Source organism: Schistocerca serialis, chromosome 6 (genome assembly GCF_023864345.2).
Source record: "Schistocerca serialis cubense isolate TAMUIC-IGC-003099 chromosome 6, iqSchSeri2.2, whole genome shotgun sequence".
NCBI classification, from domain to species: Eukaryota; Metazoa; Arthropoda; class Insecta; order Orthoptera; family Acrididae; genus Schistocerca; species Schistocerca serialis.
The window spans coordinates 278,779,634-278,798,182 of record NC_064643.1 but is presented as its reverse complement, the minus strand read 5'-3'; positions in this window follow the sequence as shown (position 1 = coordinate 278,798,182).

Here is an 18,549-nt window from a genome sequence, read left to right as displayed (position 1 = left end):
TGGTGGAGGGAGGGGTCAGGCTACGAGCTAATACCTGACTGCAATCAGGGGTAACGGTCTCAGAAAGGTTGAGAACCACTGCATTATATATCTTTCGGTCTCTCCGCAGCGCCAAACTCCACGTGCTACGCCTTGCGAGTCGCGTAAGGTTGGCAGCACATTCATGTGGCTGCATAAGCTAGCGGCCGAGACTCTCTGGCTAGTGGCTGCAGTTGTGTTCGGAGAGGGGAATCGTCATTGATACAATTAAAACGGTGAAATTAATTACATTAATTATAATTAAATACAATGTAAATAATATCACAGAAGGTGCTGGAAATGTTTTCCTCTTCTTTGAAGGCGTAGTTGAATACCTTTATCAATGTTTCATGTGTAATCGAATGAGGAGAATCAATTACTGCTGTCTTCAGTTCATCTATTGTTTTTGGGCTATTTTCATACACGAATGTTTCAGCCGCACCCCAGAGGAAGTAGTCGGACGGAGGTAGATCCGGTGAGCGCGGGGGCCGGGGCCTTCCGTAATTTCTCTTTCTCCAGTTATATAATCTAAAAATCGTAGTGGCTGGTGTGCCTTATGAGCAGTAGCGTTGTATGGTTGGAAAAATTAATGATTGATCTGAATTTCATTTAGCAGGGCAATAAATGGATAAATTATCCGAGAACAATAGACATCGGAAGTGACGGTAGAACAGAAAAAGATGGATCCTATAATTCGCACTCGCATTGAGGCAAACCACACTCTGATTTTCTCTGCGTGCAGTGGTGTTTCTCTTAAGGGATGTGAATTTTCTGATGACCTAATTCGTGAATTTTGCGAGTTAATGTAGCCACATAGATGAACCAAGCCTCACCAGCGAAAAAGGTTTGATATGAAACATCAACTCCATATCGGTTAACAAATCGCTGAAACCTTTCACTATACGCTATTGGTTTCGCATGGTCCATACAATGTAATTGTTGCACAGCAGTAATGCTATACGGATACATCTCCAGTTCTTTGGTTGCGTGGTGTCGTACGATGTTCTTTAGCATCTTGTGATTATCTTCTCACTGACTTTGTTCGCAACTTGATGTCTGAAATGTACTGGGCGAGGTGGCGCAGTGGTTAGCATACTGGATTCACTTCGAGAGGACGACGGTTCAAACCGGCGTCCAGCCATACTGATTTACGTTTTTCGTGATTTCCCTAAATCGCTTCAGGTAAATGGTAGGATGTTCGTTTGAAAGGACACGGCCGACTTCCTTCCCTAATCCGACTGAACCGATGACATCGCTGTTTGATCCCCTCCCCTGGCCACCCAACCATCGAATTACCGTCAATCTTCCGTTCTGTTGAAATTGTGGGCCTAACAGTTCAAACAGTTCATCGTGCATCATGAACTGAACCTATTATCAGGGATTTGCGAATCAAGTAAAAAGAAAATCTAAATTGCTGCCTCACACGCTCCGTGAAGTTTTCTCCTCTTCCACTAAAAACTCTGTAATAGAGACCATTCTCACTACAATCGGCTCATACAAGAACTAGACAATAACGCGCATACGCAACACTACTACCCCATACCACTGCAGCTCCAAGGGACACGTGCAGGCGAGGCTTGAATGTGGTGCCAACGTACAGGGCCCCGCAAGGCGAGACAAGTGAGGTTCGCCGCGTGGAGAGACTTTGCGGACGCACGGTAGTTAATATCCCTGTCATTCCTGCCCCTCGCTATATTGTGGTTTCTGTAGCAGACAGACATTGTGTTTCAGCATGACCCAGTCCTCCTCATCCTGCGTGTCAATCAGTTTGAATGAATGACAGAGTGGTCAAACTTTCATTTCTACTTTCAATCCGCTGTTTATGTGGGGCAACAAAGTATTCTATAATGAGTTTGAGTCTGTTCTTTTGGTGAAGAGTAGCGTGTCTGCTAACGCAGGTTTACTAATTTAAAAAAGTTTGAGCATTGACACAGATGTTACGTATACAACTCGTTCGGGGTGTAGGACAAAGGCTGTTTCCAGGAAGTTGGTAAGCTTCTTCGAGGAGCTTGCGCAACCACGAGAGGGAGTGCAGCGGAAATCTGAAAGAGTGGCACTTAGGGATACGTATCTCGTGGGGCAGACATGGACACGTTCCACTTCAGATTTTATTTATGTAGATGTTCGTGTTTCTGTATTTCTGCTGATTTTTGAAAGTTCAGATATATGCAGAGCAGATATTTAGAATTTCCTTTCATTTATTCGCATGATTGCTTTGCGTAGAGGACCGTGGCGTCCAGGTGCACCCTATATAGTGGACGTGAACATGTCGACAACAATTACTGCAACAAACCATTTCTCAGTTTCCAAGCACAATTTTCGTGAATCACTACGCTTTACGCCAGTTCTCTGTGTATAGCCATTTGGTGTTACTCGACTTAAGAATTTTGAAGCCGCGTGCCTCTGTGCAGTTGGAATGAGGCACAAACTATTACAAAAGGCTTTGCTTATTCTAATAACACGTTCCACGTAGGTTACTGCACCATCTCCATCAGGATTTCAGTTGGTTTTGTTGATGCTAACACACTGATATTCAGCCATGTGTTCCTCGGACAATCCGCCGGCATCCAAACTTCCAATAGTGGAATAACGCACACTTTCGTAGTAGTTACTTAACCACATCCAATAGCAACAGATGATCAATCCCAGTTTTCTATCAGGTAACAATTTTACTAAACTTAGAACTTCGTTCTCGGTTATGTGGTGCTGCTTCTCTGTCTACATGTGGTAGCACTGCATTTCGTAGTGTTATAGTAGGGTGTTTATACTGAATGATTTTATGAATGGGTGTCCGAATGCACGATTCTCATAAGAGTTCTTCGTCCCAGCGACGCGGCTATGCTCTTATTATTCTCGCTCTTTGTCCACAGAAACCATTATTTTAGTGAGAGTATGTTTCTCTCCCACATACAAATTGTCCTAAGGTAAATTGTTAGCGGTAACCAGAATTGCTTTAATCTGCATGTGTGTTCTATGATATTTTATATCGTGCAGTTTAAATGTCAATCAATCACATGTGTGAGTTCATGATAATCGCTGAGATTCAGTTCACGATTTCCTGCTCCCATCACGATTTCAGTATGGTAATTTGTATATTGGAACACATGTTACATAATTTTCTTTTACTATTGTTAGTTGTATATATATATAATCTCCACTGTTTTTGAACACCCTGTGTACGCAGCCTATAAGTTGTCGGAGGTATTACGTTAAAACTAACCCGCCGAGCGACTATAAATATAAAGAAGCGGGTCGCCACGTGGAACACTCTGCCATGAGTAAATAAGAGGTGACTCACTGTGGCTGAACTTGAACTTCAGTCTCATCCAAAAAAAAAGTGTAAGCGCCTACTACTTGTAAAAGCTTGTATACATGTATATAGATTGTGAGTCTCCTGTTATTTACTCATGGCAGTGTGATCTGTCTGGCGACCTGCTCCTTTACACTCACAGTTGCTTGACAGTTTAAACGTAATCCCTCCGGCTATGCTACATACAGCGTATGCAGGGTGTTCAGAAAAGGTGTTGAATGCTTTGAGAGATGTAGTACGCAACGAAACAAGAAAAGAAAGTCCAACAGACGTGGGTCCGGAAACGCATACCTTCCGACATACATACGTGTTTACAGGAGGTGTTCAACGTGGCGCCCATCAATGACAATGCAGCGCTCTGCCCTCTGGCGTAAGGAATGACGCACCGTTTGAAGTATACCCAGTTGTTGTTGTACCTGCAGGCACGCATTGCAGACGCGATCCTGTAGTGTCCGCCTGAGGTTTGGGGAACGAACAAGTCAAGGTGTGCCCTCCTCCCCCCCCCCCCCACCGTCCCCTTCCCAGACCAATCCAGAGCGATCCTGAAATGTCCGCGTCGGATGTTCGCGTACATTGTGACGAAAATCTGCTGGTGCACCATCATGCATGAGCCACATTTGTATTCGTTGCTGCAACGGCACGGCCTCCAGTAAGGTAGGCAATGATGCATTACTGAGAAAGTCGACGTGATGTGCCCAAGTTAACTTTTGTGATATCACAAGTACGCCTGCTCATAGGTTGATTGAGAATCGGTGTTGATGCCCTCTTCCGTGAACTGCTTGGGGATTTACATCTGCCCATACACGCTGGTTATGGACATTCACAACACTATCACTTGTGAAGTCCGCAGCTCGTGGTCTTGTGGTTGCGTTCTCGCTTCCCGAGCGCGGGGTCTCGGATTCATGCTCGCAGCCAAATCAGTGACAAAAGTACGGCCAGTAGTGCTAAGAGTGTTTTTTTTTTCGTTATTTGTACTATATTGTCTAGGATACTAGCATTGCTTAGTGGAAAGTGCCAACTACTCATTGTATATATATATATATATATATATATATATATATATATATATAGAATGATTTCCTTTACTATGTGCCCTGTATTGTTTACTCACACTTTCCTCTCTGCTCTCTGCTTCTCTTATATAATATGGCATAATTTTGCACTCTTCTTCAATTTATGTATAATCTGTAGTATATGTAAAAAAAGTTTTCTTCCACTTCTGCTCCATCTATCATGCCGAAGTTTCCCTCATACTGTCCCACCTAAAAGTGCAAACTAGAGGAAGAGATCAAACCAGAATGCACAATGTGCCTGTGGCATCAAAAGTGCATGACATACAGAAATTTGAACTGAAAATCAATGTGTCGATGCTACATATAAATTATTATGCCTGTCCTGCAATGTTTTACCCAAACAACACGACAAATGGCCATATAAAAGGGTTCAAGGAACAACAATAAGAGAAAAACGAAACAGAAAAGGGTATACAAACGAAAACCTGTAAAATGACAGTAATATTAACCAACAGTAGGAATATAATAGGTTAACAGAATGAAATGTTTTTTTAATGTATCGTTGTTAATATACTTAAATAATAATATATGCCCGCATCTCGTGGTCGTGCGGTAGCGTTCTCGCTTCCCACGCCCGGGTTCCCGGGTTCGATTCCCGGCGGGGTCAGGGATTTTCTCTGCCTCGTGATGGCTGGGTGTTGTGTGCTGTCCTTAGGTTAGTTAGGTTTAAGTAGTTCTAAGTTCTAGGGGACTGATGACCATGGATGTTAAGTCCCATAGTGCTCAGAGCCAATAATATATGGTTACAAAAAAAAAGTTCGATTTCCGGCAGGGTCAGGGATTTTCTCCTGCCTCGAGATGACTGGGTGTTTGTGTTGTCCTCATCATTTCATCATCATTCATAAAAGTAGCGAAATTGGGTTGAGCAAGGGTTGGGAATTTGTACGGGCGCTGATAACCGCGCAGTTGAGCGCCCCGCAATCCAAACATCATCATCATCTCTTGTGAAGCCTGCCTCATCGGTAAATGAAATCTTGGATGTTAACAGCGAGTCTGCGGCGCACTTGTGCAACAATCATTGACAGAACCGCAGGCTAACAAGACGATCCTGTGGCCTTAAGGCCTGAACGTGTTGTAAGTGATATGGGTACAGCAACTGCTCATGAAGAACCCCCCCCCCCCCCCCCCCAGATAAGTGAATACGTACAAAATAGATACATATGTAACAGAAATGTATGGAGGCACTTAGGGCTACCATTTAGCAATCGGGAGGTGCGTCAAAAAATTTTACGGGTAAGACACGTGCAGCAACCGGAACCATATTGTAGTTGAAAACTAGAAACATCAATAATTTTACAAAAGAATACCTACCTTGGTTCAGATAAAAAAACAGAGAATTAAATAGTTACTTTCAATTAACGTGAACAGACTGACAGAATTCAGACTGTGAGAGATACAACGGCGTGGTCACTGGGTACTGCCACAATTCGTGTATATCATGCTTCCTTTTTGCCAAAGGTGTCTTACTTGTAAGATATTTTGACGTACTATCTGTTTGCTCAGTGCTAACCCTAATTGCCTCCACAAGTTTGTATTACATATGTATCCATATTTTACATACAGATTCTGATAATGGCTAAAGCCGAAACGCATTAAATGGATGAATAAATGAATACTGGAGTCTACTTTTCTCTGCATTACAATTCTTCTATCAGACTACGCAAGCCGGCCGGAGTGGCCGTGCGGTTCTAGGCGCTTCAGTCTGGAACCGCGTGACGGCTACGGTCGCAGGTTCGAATCCTGCCTCGGGGATGGATGTGTGTGATGTCCTTAGTTAGGTTTAAGTAGTTCTAAGTTCCAGGGTACTGATGACCACAGATGTTTAGTCCCATAGTGCTCAGAGCCATTTTCAGACTACGCAAAAGATATCGGTACTTGCCGATGGCTCCCCTTGCGCGGACTGGGGCAAGTGGCCGAGGCGCCGGCGCTGGCAGTCACAGTGGGTTGACGGATTCTGGCCTGGCCTCTGGAGGGTCCAGAATCTGGAACACGGCGGGGTCGCCTCCCCCGCCTCGCCTCGGCCTGCCCTGCGCTGCCGCGGCGTGGCGTCACGACGGCGTCGCCTGACAAACGAGCGGGTATTTCCGCCGGCTGACACTGCCGCCTCCTCGCTCCAGTGATTGATAAACGCGATTTATAAGTCAAGTGTAAGAAAGCGACGCCTCCACTTTATAACGCGTCTCGACCGCTCCACTTACTCGTTGTTCCGCTCCCTTCTGTTTTTTTCTGGGAGACAATCCCGTTTGCGAAGAGAACGACGAGCTGTTGTGTCGAGGCGCTTTCGAGGTGAGAAAGGTCGTCATCCGCTCTTTTTGTTTGCCGTTTAAACGACAAACCCCAGCACTCACATCACATATCTCAAGAATATTTTCCCTCTCTGAGTGTGTGTGTGTGTGTGTGTGTGTGTGTGTTATAAAAGAAAATGCCTACGTTTCAAAGTCATTCCCTCAATATTCGAGGAAATGTTCGTATTTTATTCCGACGCGCCAGTGATTTTTCGCGTGTACATACAAAAACAGCCTCTATCTCGTACTTCATCCGCGCGACTTCTCACTTTTTTTTTTTTTTTTTTTTTTTTTTTAAATTTCGGGCAACGAGCGAGAAGGCGCACAGGTAAGGCACCGGACTCGTATTCATGAAAACCTATGTTAGAATACCTCTCCCTACCCACTAATCACTGAATGCCATCTACGGTATGTCTCAGGATTTCCCTAAAAGCAAATTACGGTATGATTGCTCTGAAAAAGACATGTCGTTTACTTTCACTGTCCATCTCCTGTTGGATTTAGTACTTATAGACTATACTGTGTAGCCCTGGAGTATTGTAGTTGGCGACACATCCGCCATAAATCGTACATCACCTTTTATATTTCGTAACTTCCGCAATGCATATTTCTTTGTATCATTATTGATTAATGTCCATGTCTGGAGACCTATATTTTTAAGTCATGTTATTTATTAGCTTTTATTCTGCAGACCTTTCAAAAAACTTAAGAAAACCTTATATTATTTTGACGATTGTATGCTACATAAATAATGTCTAGGATTAAGAATGGATTTGTATCCTACTCCGTGACCTGTTAATAAAAATATACCTTCGGTTTCTGTTTATGCGGTGGCGAGTAGATGTTATTTATGATGGACAGAAGTCGAATTGTAACTCACTTGAATTATAGCATTGTGGAATACACTGTAAATGTTTCATGAAGCGAAAAGAAAGTGTCTTCTGGTTTTTGTATAAGTGAAGAATATACAGTAGAGTCATCTTATCTGGTGTTTCATTTTAAAGAAGTTACATTTTATACCTCAAATACGTCATTCTGAGAACTCAGCTAATCTTCACTACTGATTAATTAATAGAATAAAGAAATTACGCCGCAATATTGACTGCAGGAAGGAGATTAAAATTTTGTCATTAAACACTTACAAGATCCGTCTCTAATCTCATCAAAGATGGGACATTAACCATACTCCTTCCTTTGTACGTGGAACAGAAACATTAATCTCATATAAAATTAGACATTTGCTACATTTCTGTTTCTGTTACCACCAATGAAAAAATTTTACGTCAGATGTGCTTCTGTGAAGCGTCTTTCATTCCATTGCCGATCAGAGCACCTGAACACTTGGAGGGCAATGGTTTTTTTAAAGTATTTCTTCCCGTTTCATAGTCTTTGATTACTAGTACCACAGTTTTATTTTCTCGTAAGCTGAAAAATTTTTGAGTTTTGTCTGAATCCGCTTTTAACACTGAATTCAACTGCAGAAATAATGTGTCTGTCACATCCGTGTTAAAAAGGGAAAAATTACAAAGAACTGATATTGTTTACATTGTTCTGAGTGCAGTAGAAATATATATTTGATTCTCGAAAGCCAAATAGGCTAATTTCATAAATGTACAACTTGTCATTAAAACAATGATGTAGCGTGCAAGGGGAAAAAGAAATGGCTCTGAGCACTGACTTAACATCTATGGTCATCAGTCCCCTAGAACTTAGAACTACTTAAACCTAACTAACCTAAGGACAGCACACGACACCCAGCCATCACGAGCAGAGAAAATCCCTGACCCCGCCGGGAATCGAACCCGGGAACCCGGGTGTGAGAAGCGAGAACGCTACCGCACGACCACGAGATGCGGGCTGCAAAGGGAAAGAAGGGGGTATATGTTCATTGCCGAATTATTAGTGTTTCACTTAAAACCCAGAAGAACGCACTGATTGCAGCACCTCCACTCGAAATTACTTTCGCAAATGTTATGATGCGGACTGGTAGTAACAGCCAGACAGTACTCGTGGGCGATGCTGTGCTCCATGTGAACTTCAAGCACATATCTCAAAAGTTATATCTACTCACCTTCCATCTTGTATAATTTGCCCCCTGTCCTTTGATCACATCTGTCCTGACTCTTAGCCACGCAGGATTAGCCGAGCGGTCTAAGGCGCTGCAGTCAAGGACTGTGCGGCTGGTCCTGGCGGAGGTTCGAGTCCTCCCTCGGGCATGGGTGTGTGTGTGTGTTTGTCCTTAGGATAATTTAGGTTAAGTAGTGTGTAAGTTTAGGGACTGATGACCATAGCAGTGAAGTCCCATAAGATTTCATACACATTTGAACACTTTTTTGACTCTAATCTGCTGAATGAATCCGTATTCTTCGTCAGAGATGTCGCTATATTTCTACTGACGTCGTGCAGTGTGCGTCACTGTACTTTGTTACAGTCACAATGATGCAGTGCTTACACGGAATCCATCATGAATAAACGCACTGGCGTACTATGTGTATGTCCGCCCAAGTGCACACTCCTGCTCAGAGCGATCTCATAGCTCGAACCGACGCCACCTATTTAGTGTCAAGCTATTCTGGAGTCTTTTCTTCTCAACATTTAGCCAGTCAGAGTCCACCAAAGGTAACGCTTCCTTAAAAGGACGTGCTGTGGTTAGGCAATGACAGACGAGAAATGGCCATTCGCGCGACCACCTTCGAACTAAGTACGGGATCACGACGCGGTATGTGATGCAATAGTTCGGATTAAGGAATATGCCACCCCATTTACACTTTTCCGTAAGTGCCAATTAGCCTCTCGTATTGAAACCTGTACGTTTGAAATGTGACTAAAATTACTTATCTGACAGTAATCTGAAATCCAACTGTTAAAATGGGAATGGCACGTGAACGCGTATTTTATCTCGCTTATACGCTTTGCCCTTTACTGAACTTTGATGACTGCGAGAATGTAAATTTAATTTAGCTGCGAGAATGTAAACTGTCAATAACTTTAAAACAAAAATTGCGTAAATTTACATAAAACAAAAAATTAATTTGATGCAATACTACTGATTTCAAACTGGCCCTGGTATTAAAAAAAAGCTTGATCAATTTTAAAATAATGGTGCCTGTGCTTAATGACTGCTATCCCTGATATAATTAAACTTCTTACCTTTATCTGCGCAATGGTAACGCTCTTCACATTGCTCTCGGTTAGTACTTTAAATTGTATAATTCGCAAACAGAAATTGTGCAAGGCGGTTGCTTAGCATACATTTTAATTAAATTGAATATAACTGAGACAATAACTTCTTGCGAAAAATAGTTAATCAAAAATGACAAGGATCTGGGAACTCATATTGACTTGGGGTAAGTCACAATATGGCACTAAATTTAAAACTTGTGTTTTGACTCTTTGAAAATTAATAATGATCACAATTAACACAATAAACTGGCTATACATTAACAGTTATCTTTACGAAATCATTAGGTGTGAGTGCTATACATTGCCTCACTTATGAATACACACATTGCATTAGTAAATGGTTCAAATGGCTCTGAGCACTATGTCACTTAACATCTGAGGTCATCAGTCCCCAAGAACTTAGAACTACTTAAACGTAACTAACCTAAGGACATCTCACACATCCATGCCCGAGACAGGATTCGAACCTGCGACCGTAGCAGTCGCGTGGTTCCTGACTGTGCGCCTAGAACCGCTCGGCCACCGCGACCGGCATTGCATTAATACCAAAACAACTTGCTGTACCTGAATTATTTCCAACTTCTGTTGAGATTTCTTTTCCAGTTAGCAACCATCATAGTATCTTGCAAATAAAAAAATCGTTACTGCCCGTAGCGAGTAAGTATATATCCAGCACGTATCACATACGACAACTTTTTACATGCATCACTCGGTCTAAAGTTACTATAACACATTACCCATAACACCTTGAATCAGCGATCGCTGTTGAGCAGCGATGCAACTATACAATCGACACTTCATTTGAACATCTCTGGTTCAATACAATATTTTCTTACAAAATTTGAATTATTTTACTCTGTATATATACCTTTCAGTTTTACCCGGTCTCGTTAATTTTAGCATGTTACCTAACACGAATGTATATTTAGTTAAAATATATTTTAGGAAAACTTAAATAAAAAATTAGACAGTTATTGCTTCATGTTTCGTAACCATGAAAAACAGTGGTTGTATAATTTTTGCAGCAGCTAAGATAAACAACTTCAGCGACGCCTTGATTGTTTAGAAACAGGTGACAATTGTATTTTCTTGAAGGTTGAGACCAACAGGCAAATAATATCAGCTACGATTAAAACACGGTGTAAATACTATTATAACACGGTGTAAATAAATCGGTAAATCCGTTACTCGTTTGCTAGTTTGTGTGTAAAAAGGCGGTTAGATTAGATATTTAATTTGAGAGTAACTGAGTGGTTACTTATGGTAGCAGCGCTGTAGCATTTAGACCAAGTTCAGTTGTAACATTACAGGAAGCATCCCAGTATCCCAGCATCTCAGTGACGTGTCTTACATCGTAAATTAGCCACAATATTACTTCCCGTGTTTAGATACTAAATGACCTCAGATAAAATTTGCAATAACATATATTAAATATTGAATAAATAGTGAAAAATGTCGTTAAACGCTAGGTAACATATATGATAAATTCAAATTATGTTGACTTACAGGTACCGAAACGTTTCGGACGGAAAATATGTTCTCAAAACTCAGAACTCTCTCGTCTAAGAAGCTTACTTGCGAACATTTGTTTCGGTCGCATGGTACTGATACAAAATTTAATTTATCCCATCCTACAGAATAATTGCTTGTCCTCTTAAAATACTACTGGATAAGGAAGCTCGGCTATTAACCCTCAATACAGATCATTCATTGTGTTTTTTCGTTTCCCTAAGAGCCTTTGTTAATGGTTTGTCGTGCCCCTGCCTATCTGGACTCCTCGGGGCAGGTTGGGTGGGGGGGGGGGTGGAGGTGGGGGGGGGGGGGGAATTGATCGCTTGCAGATAACCAGAAGTTGAGCACTCGGAGCTATCCAGTGTGGAAGTAATTGCTCTCGTGCAGGCCTGCTCGATGATCGAGTGAACGGCGTGCGTTTCAGTGAGGCGTTATCGCTAACGTGTATCTCAGTTACCGTAACAATGAAACCACTTCAAGCTGTGCAGTACTGTTGTTCGGCTCGGAACAGATGGAGACTACTGCGGTCACACATGTCAATTGTATTTCACTCTATTTCTCCACAATGCCAAACTTGGAGGAATAGACTTCAGAAGTTTGAAATATACTAAAATTATCTATTGTACAGACCTTAAAGTGACACGTCCGCATTAAGAAGAGTAAATCCCAGGAATGTAAATGTTTTTTAAATATAATCTTCCACAGAAAACGCTAACGGTACCATTACATAAAAAAGTAACAAAGGAAGAAATTGCGATTTGCCGTATTTCAGGAATGTCTACAGCAACAGCCAAAAGGAATCTATGGAAACAGAGATGTTGATGTTGCTGCATATTAGTATTTAAGATTGTCTCGTGTTAAGTTTTGTTGCATGATATTTCGCACGCGTAAACAATGATTTAGAGAATAGTATTTTTACTCGTCTGAGCAGACGAACAAATTGAAGTTGCACGATGATTAAGGCACTGGACTCTCGTTCCGGAAGACAGGGGTCCCATCGACCATTATGAATAAAAGTTTTCTTTCATTTCTTTAATCTCTCGGGTTAGTTTGTCAGTTAGTTAGTTACATGTTGCAAAGACCAATTCAACAATTCTTTTTCTGAAACGATGTGGAACGAGTCATTGTGCAGGACTTGTTAACATTAATAAAAAAAATTATTTTTTAGCCATACTCATACAACTACATTTAAAAATTAGGTTTTATTTACAGACTAAAGTTTTTAAATAAAAATGGAATAGGAGCAGTTGTCCAGGAGAAATGCTTTTAGGTTAGAATTAAAATTTTGCTACCTGTAAAAGAAATTTTATGTTATTGGGCAACTGATCAATCCTTATTGTTACTGAATGTTGAACTCCTGTCTGACACACTGGCAACTTTAATAATAGTCAATAAAGGCCTGTTTTCCTCTGGTGTTATAGATGTGGACATCACCGCAGTTGACCCGCATGATATTCTTACTGCTCGCCTTTCGTGCAATCAGTATTTCCTTCCCTACCCAAAAAAATTATTTCTTAAGGCATCACTGAGTGGAAATACGCAAAGTAGGTCAGGAGGGTGATTCGTTTGTTTCCTCGTCTAGCATTTATGCGAAGAGCAAAAGTAGCCAAACTTGTTTTAAAAGCTTAGTAATATGCTTCTTCCAGTTCAAGTATTATAACCTACTTACTGACTCTTCTTCATATGCTGCATGAGTTGTTAATTTGACTATATTTGCTCTCTAGAAATAAAACTGCTTCAGCTGTAAAATTCTTTTTTTTTTCTTGGCGATTACCTGTTTCATAGTATTCTATTGTATTAAACCGGAGACCTAGAAACGACGGAGAGGCTTTGTCCCGCCGTAGCCCTGTGTAGTTCACATCCCCACAACAGGCCACAGCGGTCCACCCACCCCACCTCCGCCTCACACCGAACCTACGGTTATTGTGCTATTGTGCGGTTCGGCCCCCAGTGCCCCCCCCCCCCCCCCCCCTCCTACGGGGGAACGTCTCATACCAAACGAGTGTAACCCCAAATGTTTACGTGGTAGAATAATTATGGTGTACACGAACGTGGAAACGGTGTATGCACAGCAATCGCCGACACAGTGTAACTGAGGCGAAGTAACGGAGATCAGCCCGCATTCGCCGAGGTAGATGGAAAGCCGCCTTAGAAACCTTTCACAGGCTGGCCGGCACACCGGACCTCGACACTAATCCGCCGGGCGGATCAAGATGAAGATGCATCTGTAAGTCCTGTGAAACAAGTGGTGCCTAAGAATGAAAGAAACGGTTTTATTTCTCAACTTGATTTATTGTGGCTATTGTGGCCTAGACTATAAATTTTTGCCGCTATTTGTTGTACTAAAATGAATACAATTTGTTTTCCCAAGGCCGGACGCTGTGGCCGACTGGTTCTAGGCGCTTCAGTCCGGATCCGCGCTGCTGCTACCGTCGCAGGTTTGAATACTGCCTCGGGCATGGATGTGTGTGATGTCCTTAGGTTAGTTAGTTCTAAGTCCAGGGGACTGATGGCCTCAGATGCTAAGTCTCATAGTGCTTAGACCCATTTGAACCAATTTTTGTTTTCCCAATGTAGCGACTGGCAGGTTTGAACAGGTCTTTCTACTTTATATCGTTGGATACCCATCCTCCTAGATCATGAAGACACAAAGCAATTAAAGACATTAGCTGCCTTTGGACACTGATTTATATAAACGGGGAAAGTTGAAAATTTAGGCTGGACAGGGATTCGAACCCAGGTTTCCCGCTCACCGCTTACGAGGTAGATGTGCTGACCACGGCGCTATCCGGACAGAGTGGTCACCGTGCTGAACGGACCACCCCACCACGCCTCCCGTCAGAGCCAAATTCTCAGCTTATACCACGCGCTATTGATGTAGTGCCCGTGCTCATTAGCCTCATTACTCATGGCGTTGCACCAATTTCCGTAAGAGCTGGGACACTACATCAATAGTGTGTGGTTAAGGTGAGAATTTGGATCAGGCAGATGGCTTGCTATGGTAGTGGTCAGCACATCTGTCTCTTAATCAGGAGACCTGGTTTCTAGTCCCAGTCCGGCACAAATTTTCAACTTGCCGCCTTGATGTAAACATTGCCCACTGGCAGCTAATGTCCTTAAGTCCTTTGTGGCTTGATTAATAGTGGCTGCACGAGAACTATTTTGGAGCTTTGTTTTGTAGGCCTGCCATTATTTTTATTACCCAAATCATCTGCGAATTCCAAGCAATGTAAGTTTAATTTATCTTGTACCAGTTCTTATGTTTTTAAAATTTCTTTGTGCCATTCCCTCATCATGTACTCCAAAGCACCGTTGAAAAGTAATGCCGATAACCCATCTCTCCATCTTAACGCCGTTTTAATCGTATATGGCTCAGATATCTCTTCTCTGAACTTTATTTTAGATTTGATGGTCTCCTTTATGGAATACATTTCCTAAAATTCTCTCAGTAAACGGAAGTCACTCATTCGCCTTCCCTGCAACCAACCTTTTCTGCTCATTCCATTCCATATCGCTTGACTACGTTATTCCTTGTGATTTAATCGACGAGACAGTACCAAGTAGCACATCACTAGTACTACACTCAAACATTACAAGTTTGTTGTTCCCAATACCTGCCTTAGCTTACATTTTTCTACATTTAGACCAAGCTTCCGCTCATCACACCAAATGGAAACCGCGCTGCTGCTATGGTCGCTAATTCGAATCCTGCCTTGGGCATGGATGTGTGTGATGTCGTTCGATTACTTAGGTTCAAGTAGTTCTAAGTGTAGGGGACTGATGACCTCAGAGGTTAAGTCCCAAAGTGCTTAGAGCCATTTGAACCAAATGGAAATCCTGTGTCCTTCTACTCAACGACGTTACTTTCCCTTACACTACATCGTCATCAGCAAACTAGTCACAGATTTGTGTGCATCCGATCAGTTGGATCGTTTATGTGTATAGAGAGCAATAGTCGTCCTATCACACGTCCCTGATGTATTCCTGACAGTATGTCAGAAGCCTTTTCTCTGATGAATACTCCCCTTGCAAGGCACGTTCTGATTTTACACTTAAGAGCCAAAGAAACTGGTACATCTGCCTAATATCATGAAGGATAACCGCGAGCACGCAGATTGCCGCAATACGACGTGACATGGACTCAACTAATGTCTGAAGTAGTGTTGGAGAGGACTGATACCATGAATCCTGCAGGGCTGTCCGTAGATCCGAAAGAGTACGAGGGGTGGAGATCTCTTCTGAACAGCACGTTGCAAGGCATCCAAGATATGCTCAATAATGTTCGTGTCTGGGGCGTTTGGCAGCCGGCAAGAGTGTTTAAAGTCAAAAGAATGTTCTTGGAGTAACTCTGTAGCAATTGTGGACGTGTGGGGTGTCACATCGACCTGCCGGAATTCCCCATGTCTGTCAGAATACAAAATATACATGAATAGATCCAGGTGATCAGACAGGATGCTTACGTACGTGTCAACTGTCGGAGTCGTATCTAGACGTATCAGGGGTCCCACATCAATCCAACTGCACACTCCCCATACCATTACAGAGCCTCCACCAAGATCTGCTGACATGCAGGGTCCATGGATCGATGTGGTTGTCCCCATACCTGCACACGTCCATCCGCTCGATACAATCTGAAACGAGACTCGTCCGACTGTAATGTTTCCAGTCATCAACAGTCCAATGTTGGTGTTGATTAGCCCAGGCGAGGCGTAAAGCTTTGTGTCGTGCAGTCATCAAGGGTACACTAGTGGGTCTTATGCTCCAAAATCCCATACTGATGATGTTTCGTTGAATGGTTGGCAGTTGTTGATGGACTAGCATGAAATCAGCAATTTTCGGAAGGGTGTGTCACATTGCACGATATCTCTTCATTCGTCGTTGGTCTCGTTCTTGCAGGTTCTATTTCCGACCGCAGCGATGTCGGACATTTGGTGTTTTACCAAATTCCTAATATTCATGACGCACACTTGTAAAGTGGTCATACGGAAAAATAATAATACAAGGAGATTAGAAAGGTTAATTTACGTTCAAGCTTAGAAAATAATTGATTGCCGGAGGCCACAAGTTTTACAAACTGACACTTTATTGTAGCTAAAGCTTCACAATAAGTAATGAAAATATTCTTCAATTCGAATCCGTATTCACATTAATCACTAGCGAGTACCATAAGTCCCGTGAACATGACGTCGATAGCTGTCGCCTTTCGGGCAGGTAAGACTGGACACCCTTCAAACAGCAATTACTCTAAAACTGAGGCATGATACCATTTACACTCTTACGTATTCAAAAACATCAGTTACTTAAATGAGGTTAGCGATCGAGCGAATTTTATGACATTTTAATTAACTGACTGACCCAACAAATTAAAGTAATAAAAGTGCTTAACTAAAATAAAGTACAAAAGAACAATTGCACTTTTAAAAATGAACACACAGTAAAATTTCTCTTAAAAACCTTAAGTACTAAATAACATAACTGAAACTTCATAGCTGGATATTATAGTGTTTTTGCTTTAATGCAATTGACAAGAACAAAGACAACGCCTCCTAAGGAAATGAACTCAAGTTACTAAAATCAGTTTGCGCTATTTAACCAACCGACGCTGCAGGTGCCACTGAACGTTGCTAGTAAACAGGCACCACCCATTCCTTCCCGTCAGATTACAAGAACCTATGCTCACCATAAAGTGCAATTATGTAAGAACTCCTTGATTTCGGATCCGACATAGGTTTACATCCACCACGAAGCCAGGTGGAAATTTTAAACAGAGAATCTGCACGTCCTTCCCTGCCACGGCGATCTTGTGGTTCCGACAGCACATTACGAGCCGCACCCACCCGGTTCGAATCTAAAGCTTACTTCCACGCTCCGCCCGAGTTCTGACGCACATTTCGAGCAAAGGTGAAAAACTGATTTTCTGCGACAAGTGCACATCATTTTGCCAACATGACTGTTATATCGAGGATTGCATCAGGAGCTCTTCCTACAACGTTAGCTGACCGTCAAAGATCAACTGCCGATGCAGCTCTCGCAACCTCACACATGCGAACCGGAACCTAACTCTCACGGACGGTCTCTTCCTCCGCTCGTTAAGGCTTTGCGCAGCCCTCCCGCCACCTAGCGGAGAGGTAAAACAGGCGCGACAGTGGTAACTTCACTGAAATCGATAGAGACCGTCTCGTTCGGTCGCTATAAAAAATGGGAAAAGGCCGACCTTTAGGAACTAGCAACGAACGCACGAAATAGGAGTCAGTACAGCTTTGCTGCGGCAATGATGTATTTACCGCCATGGGTGTAGCCTGTTAAACCAGTGGTTCCCAACATTTCTGAGACCATTACCCCTTAGTGCGGGTAGGTATTAGATAACCACCTTCCCCCCCCCCCCCCCTCCCTCATTAGTGAACATTAGCGCCTAACTTAAGTTTAGAATGGAAGATAATTTTCTTTGAACATTTTTGTTTTTAAAATGATCAAAAATACATAACTACTTTTTAGTTTTTTTGTGTGTTGTAGTAAACAAAAAGCTACTTGATCAATTACTCAGTTGGCATTGGTTATTTCTAAGAACCGTTTTTATGATAATGAAGTGATTCTCAGTTTATCGCGACTGTTACCTACAACCTCTCCTCAGAAAAGGAGGGCACCAAGCATCAAGAGTGAGAGTGGACATTTGTTGCAATTTATCGTCTATTGCAGGTACTACTTACAACTCTGAGAAAGCATTTTCCATTTTAATGTAATATTTAAGCATATGTAACGTATATACCTCACATTTACTATCACAAATGCGTGGTACGAAGTATGTGTGTAGTACACACGGACTGCGTGAAGGAGATTCTGCATTCTTTCAGAAGTTGTAGCCTTCACCACACTGTAATACGTATTAATGTTAGCATAAAAAAAGTTATTATTTGTATCTTGCGGAGTAAGTATTACAGTCTTATAAACTATTGATAATAGCAACGATATATTAAAAATAATTTGGTTTCGTGACCGAAACACTAGTGAAACTTTTTGTTTTTTCTCCTTAGTAAATTACATTTTACCTCTCATGGGGTAATTATCCCCAGACTGGAAACCACTGTGTTAGACGATATGAGAATGGGTGCACGACTTGCCCTGACCTAATGTGCATGCTATCGTCCATGAACATCGGTTACAGAATGGC